Raw genomic sequence first — 12,554 nt, 5'->3', positions numbered from 1 at the left:
TTCCCCATTAAGACCCTCATCAATCACAGGATCACAGGCTGAAACCCTCTTCTGTTCCTGATGGCTGGCATTGGATCTAAAGCACCTCTCTCTTCCTGGAGCTTTACGGGATTAAAGGCCCATTTTGCTCACGGCTGTCTGAGGAATGTGTAGCGCACCAGAATTCACATTTGGTGTATATTTATTTCCTGGACTTTCATTGGTTCAATCAATGATTTTTTTTTTTTTCAGTTATCAGAGTTATAAACTTTATTGCTGTTTTTTGGGGATTGGTGTTCCTTTACATTATCTAAATGCATCACCAGCCGAAGAGCCAAATACTTGCACACCAGTGCAGACAACAGAAAAGACAATATTCTTCTTCTGCATTATTTTTTTTGTCTGTTTTCTCCACATTGCCCCATGATAACTGATGAGAATAAGCTATTGTTGTATTTGAGGGTAAAACATTGTCAGGAGGCATTTTCTCTTGTACCTCTCCTATCCACTGTTTCACATTAATGTCCTCATAAATCACCTGATCATTGTATATTCCAAGCTTGGCGGTGGGCCTCCAAAGTGGTGATCGCTCATAGCAATTCAATTGTGTCTTCGGTTTCACAATTGCCACTTTTTTTTTTTTTTTTTTACATGTGAATCTGATGGCCTTTGAGATACCGTGAACACATTTTGAAACACATCTTATTTGTATTTTTTTTTTTTTTTTTTTTTAATTCAAGGCCACTGCAAGACTTTTCTAACAGACGATGAACATTAGCATTATTGGCCCTCCAGGCACTGACCTTGGAGATGATAGACAAAGTGAACAGCCCGTTTTCTCAACCTGTTCTCCTTTCTTTCTATAGGTTGTCCTGTTTAACCTGCTGAACCTGCGCCATTTAGGGATTTTCCAAGGAAAATGGCCAAAGGCATACTCAGCTATGGGAAGCAGAATGAATATGTTACAATAGACTCTGCCTTTTCACAGGAGCAAAGGGCATTCACAGGAGCGTATACGCACAAATACACACACACACACACACACACACAAAACTCAAGCATGTACATACATACGCAGTGTTTCCATTGAACTGTCAAGCAAATTTTACTTAAATATCATCACCCGCAATATAAAGGGATTTGGCCATGTTTCCTTCAGTTGGGTTGAAGCAAATAAAAAGGTATGTGCGGTGTAGTGTGGACATAGCCTTAAAGTGTGTAAGAAATGCTAGTTTTAATCTTTCAGGCCAAGTTTTTAACCTCGAGTGTTCAAAATGGCTGCTATTTGATTGAAGAGTCTGTCAAGACCTGATTAATACTGAACCGGGTGTTATTGTATTTTTAGTTTAATGCTGGATGTATTTCTTTGATCTGAGACAAAAACAAGGCTATGTACTTGGCAATATTGTAATGCGACAAAAGAAATGGGCATGCAACCATGATGGAGGCTTACATATTAGAGTAACAGCACATATCTAGGATTTTGTGGTGGATAGATATCACAACAACAACAAAAAAAAAAAATGCAAAGAGCAAAGTGAAGTTGTTGTTTTTTTTTTTTTTTTTGCAGTAGGGCCTACTGGGGAAATTCATTGATTTAGGCTGCTATAATTGGTCACGTTATAATTCACAAATGCAATACTTGGATGAAAACCCGTCCCATTATGCAGGCACATGGCACGTCCCCACAGACCACATGGAGGCCGGGGCGCTGAGGCAGTTTGGGCCGGCTCAGGGTTCCCCTGTCTGTGAGCGCTGGGGGAAGGGCAGCACGTGAGAGACAACCCGGGAAAACAAAGAGCCCGGGAGTCCCAGCCTCTCACTTATCCCTCTCTTCCTCTCTCTCTCTCTCTCTCTCTGACTGCCTGAATTTTACTCTCTTTGCCTCTTTTTCTTTTTGCTGTTCCCCTCACTGCCTCTCGTCTTGTCTTCCTTGTGTCTCTTGATTGCTGTGATTCTCTTTCTCTCCATCTTTCTCTCTCTCTCTCCCTCTCGGTTGCACTTTCTCTGTCTCTCTCTCCCCTCCCGCCACCCCAGGATTCCCGCCACTTCACCACCTCACTCTCCAATCTTGTTTCACGGCAACTGGCTCTCAATGGGGAGCTCCGATGGTGGTGTTTTTGGGGGTTGTCTATGAATTTGGGCCACCTTTTGAAAGGGAGGAGTTCAGGGTGGGGGGTGATCTTGTCGCTGCATTACACCATGACAGAATGTTCTGACGGTGAGAGGTACATGTGAAGTCTGAGCTTTATACGTGTGAATGCTCAGGTGTGCGGTGGTGAGACACGGATGTGTGCCTGAAATCCAAGCTGAGAGAAGGCACAGTGAGGTGTGAATTTCAGCAACGGTAACATTTTTAGTCATGCTGAACCGGTGTCAAGTCACAGTGTGTCGCCTGCCGCACACACCATAATCCTGCTGGTTTGTTTCTGGTGAGCGAGGCGGAGCAGACGGCTTTAACTATGATTTATTCTGAGTAATGTGGAATATATTCTGCAGATAAATACAACAACAAGATGTTTTTGCACCTAAGTGCATCTGATGGGATGCCTGATCTATTAGCTGTAGAGATATTTCTCTCTGTTGCGGGGACAGTAATGGTTAATAAAGGCTATTGACACAATATAGATTTATCTTAATGAGCAGCTGATTCATAGCAAGGGCACAAGTGTTCTGTGTAAAGTGCATCAAAGTAATTGATTATTTACATTGGTTTTCACTGCGAGATCAGTACGAGCGACCATACCATGATCATCTAATGTCCCCCCGAACACACGTAGACACATAAACCAGCGTTTTATAAATCATTGATTATTGGACAGCTAAATGGGGCTTTTATAGCTCCCTCCCGCTGCATTTTGATAAGTCCCAGCCTGTATTGTACTGCTGACCAGCCCAGCCCAACCCCTGACCCTCTGCCAAGGAGAGCGGAGGAACATGTTTGAAAGAGCTTTCCCCTCTTTGAACTCTGTCTGCCACCCAGTAAGTCTGTGGCTGAGTGAGTGTGTATTAATTGTATGCAAAGGCTGTGCATTTGAGCGCTTGTGTGTGCATGTGTGTGTATGAGCCCTTCTGTTTGCATGTTTGAATGCACCGACAGTATTTGCGAGCATACACAGACATTATACAGATGTACGTAATGGTGTATTTATTTGATTGTGTGGGTGTGTGTGTTCTATCTACAGTATGTGCAGGCACATGCAGGCATATGTTCATACAGGGAAATGTATATGTAGCCTATATGTGAGTAGCTGGGTGTGTATGTGTGTGTGTGTGTGTAACTGCATCTATTGTATAGTGTGTACACATGCAGGCATGCAAGTGAAGGCATGTGCATTGACGTGTGTGTGTGCATGCGCGTGCATGTTTGCTTCATTTATGCCATCTATACTATGCATGTGTACACACAGAGTTGTCCAAATCTAAGTGTGTGTATATGTTCCTATTTGAGAGTGTTGTAAGTGAAGATTTTGTATGTTTTCACACAGACATACATTTACAAATACAGTCATTTATACTATGCGTGTGCATGTTTCAGTGTGTGTATGCATGGTTTTGTGTGTGTGTGTGTGTGTGTGTGGGTCTGCCACCCATAGTTAGTAGCAGGGCTGGGGCGGTGAAGAGAGAATGGGCTCTGCTGCAGGGGTCACAGATCACTTAACTGGCCACATTAACTTGTAACAATGTGTGAGTGAAGTGCTTAACCCAGACGGAGGCCAGTGCGGCCGAGTTCTAGTTAGTGAAATAAATCAAGCCTTTAGAGAGCCGTGCTGACAGAGGGACGGGTTCCAGAACAATCAGTTTAGGGCTCAATAAGGGTGAAAGGGACAAGGTCACAGGCTGACCCTGAAAGAGATGAGAGAGAAGAGAGGGAGGTGAGAGAAGAGGGAGCCGGACGTTTGTCTTCAGGAGATGACCTGAAAGGGAAAAGAGACAGAAGAGAGGGAAGAGCAGGAGAAGAAGAGAGGGAGGAAAAGAAAGGTTCAGTTTATCCGAGGTGACCCGTCTTAAGGGGTGAGAGGAGAGGAGAGAGGATGGGGAAAACACAGAGGGGAGAGAGGTGGCGATGACCCCGCAGATGACCTCCCCTTACAGGGTTGTTAACGCAAGAAAACTCCTCATGTTCAGAGATAGAGAATGGGCAGTAAATGTGTTTGCCATCAAATTAGCAGTAAATCTTTACCGCAGGTTTAAGGTGCAATCTAGAAAAATAGACGACTAGGTTGCCACGGTGATTTTAGATCTCTGACTTGAGCTTGAGTTGCTTGCAGCTTCTGTCAAATGACCTCACCTCTTTGTCTCATTCTTCCTTTCACTCTATATTGGATATAAATAAAACTTAAATGCTACAAAAACATATTAACCATACTAACAAGACTAGACTATTAGAAAGTTTATGTTTTTTTTTTTTTTTTTTTCTTATTTTGCACTCTACTTCAGATGTATTGCAAGTGTATTACTCTGACTTTTTTCTATTTCAATTGCCCCTAAATTTTAGTTACTTTACTTTCTTATGTATATATTTTTTCCTTTTCAATTTGCCCTTTTGTTTCGCTGTTTCCCCGCACAAAGCCTTATGGGTGATTTACACCAATAAAATTGTATTAGCATGATCACCGGGGAAAACATCTCAAACCCACATCTTGAGGGTTAACATGCATTGCTTTCCCCCTGCACGCATGCAATCATTTAGCCATTATTTATTTTCATTATATGTCAGTGATTGCAATTATTCACACATTCTTATTTAAAATGATAAATTTCTAAGAAACAGCTACACGAAAAAACCAATCCCCCTAGTGCAATAAATCCAATTATGTTATCTCAAATGATCAAAGATAAGATGTTTTAATATCGGCGCAAGATTAATTTGTTGTTGCTTGCCTCGTTGATTTTTTTCATGCATGAATTCATGACTTCGTAATTGGGTTTGAATTAGTAAGTGTGGCGCCGAGTATTCATGTGTATGCATGTAAAATGGAAACGTACAGGACGGCGAACACATGCTCGTGTTTCTTTTGCCAGAGTGGTGCGCTAATAAAGACGCCGCCGCCGTTTCCAAGGCGCTGCCCGTCTCAGACCTGTTCTCCATCATATACTCGTCTGATAGTTAATCCCCATGAGGTAATGAGCTGAGGGACTGGGTAATGAATTGGCAGGGGTGCCTGTGTGAGTGTGTGTGTGAGTGTGTGTGTGTGCGCTTGGGTGCATGTGCATTTGCGCATGTGTGAGCGTGTATACATCTGTATGTATGTACGCCTCCCTTCACTTCAGCAGTTGGACAGGGAATTAGCGGGGTGGGGGAGGGGCAGGAGGAAGAGGACGAGAAGGAGGTCCAAGTGGTTGGGGGGAGGTGGGGGTGGGAGCTGACAGGGCAAGGGGGGGTTAGGGGGTTGGGAGGGGTGGGGGGTCCCGTTTGTGGACTGTGAAGCCACCATCCAAGCTTCTATCTGCTGTACGCGTGGCGCATGAGCGTATAGGCTTCACATGATTGATATATCACGCTTTCAGATGTTGACAGATCAAGTCAACGATGCTCCCACCCCTCCAAACACACACACACACACACACACACACACACACACACTGATATACAGTCTAATTACTGGATTGACAACATTGTCAGCAAATGCGCAGAAAAGACATTGATTACAGCAGGCTTCATGCTGAGTAGGGACCCAGCACACCCACATACACACACACACACACACACACACACACACACACACACACACACGCATACGCTTACACTGTGTGTTACACTGTGACCCTCTGCCCCTTGCCAGTAGGCTACAGCTGATGGTTGGTTACCCTGGTAACCCTGCGGCGTTAAGTCAGCAAGCTCTCAAGGATGCTGCTGCTGACCAGGCAAGACACAAACACACACACACACACACACACACACACACACACACACACACACAAACACACACACACACACACACACACACACACACACTCATGCACCCAGTCACTCCTACACACACAAGCAATACAAGCTCAGACATATTCCCAATGCGAACAAACGTCCTCATCACCCCCAACCCCACTTGTCTCCTCAACACACCCGAACCCGACCTCCCAACTCCCCCTTTGCTGAATGCCCTCATTGAAACTGTGTGTGTCCATGTGTGTGTGTGTGTGTGTGTGTGTTAACAATGTCGTTTGATCACCCTAGGGGCTTGTTGGGTTCTTGAGAATGGATTGTGTGTGTGTTAGTCCACAAACCCCCCTCAACCTGATGTTGGCCATTCAATATTTCTCAAGTCTTTAAAAGAGCAATTAGATTAGGCCGACATTAGTTCAACAACAGCTAATTCATTTAATTTTTAATGAGCCCTAGTAAGGATTATAAAAGATGATACAAAAAAGCAGTTAAAGGTTCACTGTCATTGACAGATTAACATGTACAAGCTTTCATGTGTTATTATTATATCAGCTAAGGACTCAAGGCACAATTTATTGGATTGGTCTGACTCTGTTATCAATTTTTAATAGTTTGCATCACTTTTTGTGAATATGTGTATCGATTTGAAATGAGGCCTGTTACATGTCTATGTTCAGATGTGCATACATGTGGATATGGCTCCATGAGACTGTGCATGTGTGAAGGCACCGTGTACAGTGGAGGGGAGGGATTTGGTGGTAAGATAAGGGGCTGCAAGTGAACAAAGGGGCCCCTTGAAGCAGCCGGTCCCAGACCACGTGTGACCTAAGCCCCAGGCTATCAGCGTATCGCTCTCTAAACATGCGCACACACACACACACACACACACACACGCACACAAAATGCCCATTCAGCAGCAGCCGTGTGTGGACCAACACAATACTCCATTCTCAACACATTTAAGTGATTAGAAGTGTGTTGTTTCTTTTTTTTTTTTTTTTTTTTTTTTTAAAACAAATTGCTGCCAGCACAGGGGGTATACAGCCACATTACTGTACAACACTGAGAGCTTTGACTTGTTCCTTGTAAGTTAGATTGGTTATATAGCAACTGCTGATCCGACCATATGTCAAGACTTGTTCTTGTTCTGCCCTGGCGGTCATGAAATGTGCAGGTCACACTGGATTTAGATCATTAGACAGTCTTTTCCAAGCCTTGTGATGGTAGACCAGAGGCTACTGAAGACATTTGCGTTTTTCCTCTTTTTTAAGCTCAAAAATGAAATGTGTGACCGTGAAATGCAACTGTATAGGCTGCTTGTCTTTTGAAGGCTGGGCTGCCAGTTAAGAGGTGAGAACATGCTGCATGTAATAAACTGTAGAGTGGCACTTTAGCCGCTGTAGAGCTCTCCTCAGCCTGCGCTTGTCTGCACCTTGTATTGTACTGGTGCTGATAATGAAATCACTGCTCCTCAGGGCGTCTGGTAAAGAGGTGGAATTTCTACGATGACCTCATTTGTTTACAGTAATATTATAACCAATATTCGACTTCAACTCTTGAGCAATCACATTATTAAAGTCATGATGAGCTTGACATTTGCAACTTGAATGATAGTAACTGATCATTTCTAAGATGAAAGCTACAAAAGGTAAACGGAGACCATATCCACAAATTCAAAAACTTCTTATGGTGAAAAAATATAAATACAGTATTAGCAGGGGTGGAAAGAGCACTAGAAATACCAAGTCAAGTACAATGTTGTTACTAGTTTAAAAAGAGGTTCTATTTTTTTTTATCATCATCCACCAAACTTTGAGAGTTCATTTGAGAGAATCAGTAGCTAAGCGCCCCTAATGCCGACTTCAGATTCTCACAGTTTCAAGGTGATTTCTACACCCACTGATGACAGCGAAACAACATTTAAATGAAAATCTGCATGTTAGTTGTCCATGCTGTTAAGAAAAAATAGCTCATTTAAAATGTGCTCAGAGTAAAAAATGCAGACATTTGTATTTTTCCATGCAACTCTGAAAGGGTCAGAGCATCAGAGTTCAAACTAGATTTTTGAAATTATAAAAGAAGTGCACCAACATGGGGCCAGCTTCCTCCTCTCATCTCTGCTGACTGGTCAGTGTGAAAGGCGTAACAACTTGTCAGTTTATGATGATTCAGATTCTGATGCTTATAGAGAGACAACAACATTTCTACTTGGTAATGGGTGGGATTTAAAATCTGGTGAAGTACAAAAAATAAGTACAAATACACATAAGTATAAAAGCAAAATTACTGTCTGCAAAAAATTCTAGTATGTAAAAAATCCTACTGAACAAGCAGCGTTGGACGGGCCCTCGCCCCCCCGTGCACGTGGGGGACGGCGCGCGTGTCGAAGCGCAGACAATTCGTCCGTTTGTGCCAGTTTTAAGGGTATTTTTCGGTGCTTTTATTGTGAAAGAGTTTTGGGCTTTTATTTTGAAAGGCCGCGGAAGTCCTGGTGTGTGACCGACAAGAGTACTGGCAGCTGTGGCGTGATCAGACCAAAATGCAGGCACACACACTCACTCACTCACTCACTCACTCACACAAACACACACACACACACACACACAGACACACACACAGACACACACACACCACACACACACACACACACACACCACACCACACACACACACACACACACACACAACACACACACCACACACACACACACACACGACGCCAACAAAAACCCACTGGTAGTACATTCGCTGCTGGTGCCCCTCTGGCCACTAGCAGCGCCCCTCCAGCAGATGGCGCCCTTAGCATGTCCTAGTGTGTGACTGACTTGAGTACTGGCAGCTGCTGCATGATCACACCAAAATGCAGGCAGACAGAGAAATCCTCATTCAATCTAATGGAGAAATCCAGAAAACCCACCCCTTTTTGAGGTGTCACAGCTCGGTCACCGTTTAAGTGACAGACTTGATTCAAAGCTTAAACGAGTCACGAGACTCGGCTCTATAAATCTCCCATTTACATGATTTTGCTATCTTTTACCGTTTTTGAGTTATGGCAGTTTTAGTTTGAGAGTGTTTTCTGCCCCCTCTGAGCTCTTACAATGGGTGTGTATTGCGCATTCCTGAGGCAGCTAGAGTGAGTCACATGTCCAGGCAGAGTGCAGAGCAGAGCACACCAGAGTCCAAAATGTTTGAAAACTCTTCACAGCTCCCACAAACTTGGTCCAATCCACATCAAAACTACATATTTTTGTAGGAATTTTTGTCCTCTTTCCATCTGCATAGTTTTCAAAGCCGTCAGAGTTTTACTTTAGACTCCAGGGGCTTAATTAGTGCCAAAAGTCAGCCTCTTCACACCAAAGTCCATGGAAAAAAACGAGGTGTTGGTTTTGGCCACTCCGACTTTGAGGGCTTATAAAATCCAAACGAATCGAGTAATGACGGAGTTTTTAGCAACTTTTGTTCAGCACTGTGTCCTCTGTCATCACAGTAAAAAGAATCAGTGTAACTAGCTACCTCAACCCGTGGAAGTCAGTAAGCCTTTGATTTGATACCTTTTCTTACCTGGGCAGCACAAAGCACAACATTTGTACCTTAGTATTCCAGGAGCAATCCAACAACTGGGCCTTCCACCAGGGCAGGACAATGCAGGATCTTCATCTCCTTGCCCTAGTTTCTGGTTGTCCATTTACACCTGCTCATTTTATCCAACGCTGACTGCGGTGAGTCAGGAGCTGCAGAGCCCACCTGTTACATTATGTCATGTTGGAGCCAACAACACAGCACTGTTCACACACACACACACCTGGCCAGCTTATGCATTGATTTCCTTCATAACACAAACTTTCAAACCCAAGTCCTGAATGCCTCTCGCTGTCTCCGTGTCTCTTGGTACCCTGCTTTCTCTTGCTGTATGCTTACAGAAATACTGTAAGCAAAGTATTTTTTTTTTTATTATTGACTAGTTGGCTTCACTTTTTCAAAACTGGTCACAAAGTCAACACAACAACAGCAACAGTTACATGAAGCCTAATATTCCAGTTATAATTGGTTTAAAAACCCTAACAGAATAAAAAATGCCCCATATAGACGCCTCAATCAGAATAAATGGGCCGAAACCAATTGAAATTTCTATCAGCTGCAGAGAGGTGGTTTAAACCTTTTAATAAAGTGATCAAAGGAAAACTTGTACCATATAAACACTTTAACCCAATTACTCTCTGGCTGTGTTCTTTCTGCACATTCCCTCTGACTTGATGTACATAGCGACATGCATTCCTAACACTTTAAAAAAAAAAAAAAAACTGACAGATTCCAAGCTCAGTTGGACCTTTAAAACAGACACAAAAAGAATTCAGCATTAGTGAACACCTGCACACCTCAAAACACCATCACCAAAAAGACCTTCTTGTGCTCACCTTCTCCTCTTCATTGCCTCCAGTCGCAGTAGGCATACGTTATTATCAAGCGCTCTCTTTATTAAAAGCAACACCAGAACGGCACCTACCGCGATGAAAATCCATCTTTAAGGAGCTGATCAAACGTGTGCCAAAAGGATATTGCTGAGTGGGCTGGTGCCAAAAGGTAGCCATAGAAGAAGAGTGCATGATGTATTTATCACTTGTGTGCATGTCACACCGCTGTTCCAATTAAATGCATTGGCACATGTAAACACCAGACCATGCTACTGGCAACTGCATCTCATGTAAACAGCTGACCAGAAATCTTCATTCGGAATGAGGTCAGTCAGAATGAAAAAAGTGTGCATGTAACCACAACGTGTGGTTTGGGTTAACCGTGTTGTAGGATTTTGCATTGCACTGACACAAAACGCATGCAGTGGACCACCTTTTTCATTTCATTTCTCATTCAGGGTCAACTACCAGTAGATATTTATGTATTTGAAGCTCATTTTACAAATGTTGGAGCTGACAGCACAGCACTGGCCAGCCTCTGAATTGATTTCTTTCAAAACACAAACTCTACTGCTCTACTTGCCCTACTTTAGACGTTTTGTTAAAAGCTGGTATTATTTCTTCCAGGCAGCAGCCTAGAGGGGATCATGTGTTTGATGTTGGTGCATCTCAAAGGCCTATAAGCCCAAATGTTTTTGTGCACTGTTATGCCTGCATGAACCTCTCATGGCTGTGTGGATTCCCTGACTTTGTGAAAAAATCCAAAAAGTAAGCCAAATGTTACAAAATAGGTTACAGAGTGCGGTACTTCACAACAACTTTAAAAAATGACATGTAAAACAGCCATCGCTCTTTCATATCTTAGTAGGCTGAGAGAGAGAGAGAGAGAGAGAGAGAGAGAGAGAGGGAGAGAGAGAGAGAGAGAGAGAGAGAGAGAGAGAGAGAGAGAGAGAGAGAGAGAGAGAGAACTTTCTTGTTTTAGGGCATATGCTATTTTTGAAACACATTTCTGTCGAAAGCCATGTGACTTCTGGCAAAGAGCCACAAACGGCTTGTGAGCTATAGGATAATGTGTGTAATAAATTAAAACATATATAGAGAGAACAAGAGACAGTTAAACTGAAGAGGGAGAGAAAAGAGAAAATTCAAATGGGCAAAATAAATCACAAACAATATAATCAAAATCATAAAAAAGTAGCTTTACTGTATGTGAATTAGAGTGTAGGCCTAATCAAGTGAAAAAGTTGAATGGAAACAGCAACTTTTGATCAGTTCACTCAGTGACACTTAAAATACAACTATCACTGATTCTTGGGAATTTGGATAAAACAGGTTTTAATTTTGAGAAAAAAAAGTGCGTTAAATTACAAAATCTGAAGGTATATCATTATAGGCCAAGGTCTTGGCTGTTCAGCAATGTACCGGTGCAACCTCCTCATTTTGCATTTTTTTTCATAAAATAGGTTTTTCCAGTTATTAGGCTACTTTGTTTTTGTCAACACCGTCACCGTAATGTTTTTTTTTTTTTATTTGAAAAACATATTTTTGTATTAAAGAGACTATTACTTTCATAACTCAACAGCACCAAAGAAACGTATTGTAAGCATATTCATTTAAAACCAATATAACTGCCTCTGACGGTGGTGACACTAATCTGACGGTGGTGACAGTCGCCTCATTAAAACATACATTTCCAAAATTTATACCACTCAAGTCAATGGCTTCTTGCTTAACAACTTTATTTAACTATTTGGTATAAAAAATAACAATCCTGAGCACTGTTATAAGCATTTTTCAGTCTTCAGTCATCACCGTCAGACAGAAAACCTGACGGTGGTGACGTCTGACGGTGGTGACAAAAACCTACTCTTTCACATGATAAGCATCAGTTGTTCACATTAGCCAGCTTGTTTTCGCCCGGTTGTTACCTGCATCAGACCTCTTCTTAAAAAGTATACTTTTATTCCATAATCTAATTTAATATTTTTTATACAGAAGTGACGGTGTTGACAATTTATGGTTATGCTTAAATAAATATCTGACGGTGGTGACGAATATCTGGGACACATTTTGAGCAACCACAAAATAATAGTAAATATTGTTCAAAACCCATCGTTTGTAGTTTTTAATACATATTATAATGTACTCTTTCATGTGGTAAAGATATTATTCAATGAAATTATTATTTTTTGTTGTTTTAATCAAGTTGAAATGATTATCTCCTATCCGAGGACAACTGGTTTTGTAGGGCATGGGCCAACATATAATCATTAAACT

Source organism: Myripristis murdjan, chromosome 7 (genome assembly GCF_902150065.1).
Source record: "Myripristis murdjan chromosome 7, fMyrMur1.1, whole genome shotgun sequence".
Classification (NCBI taxonomy): Eukaryota; Metazoa; Chordata; class Actinopteri; order Holocentriformes; family Holocentridae; genus Myripristis; species Myripristis murdjan.
This window is presented reverse-complemented; position numbering follows the sequence as displayed.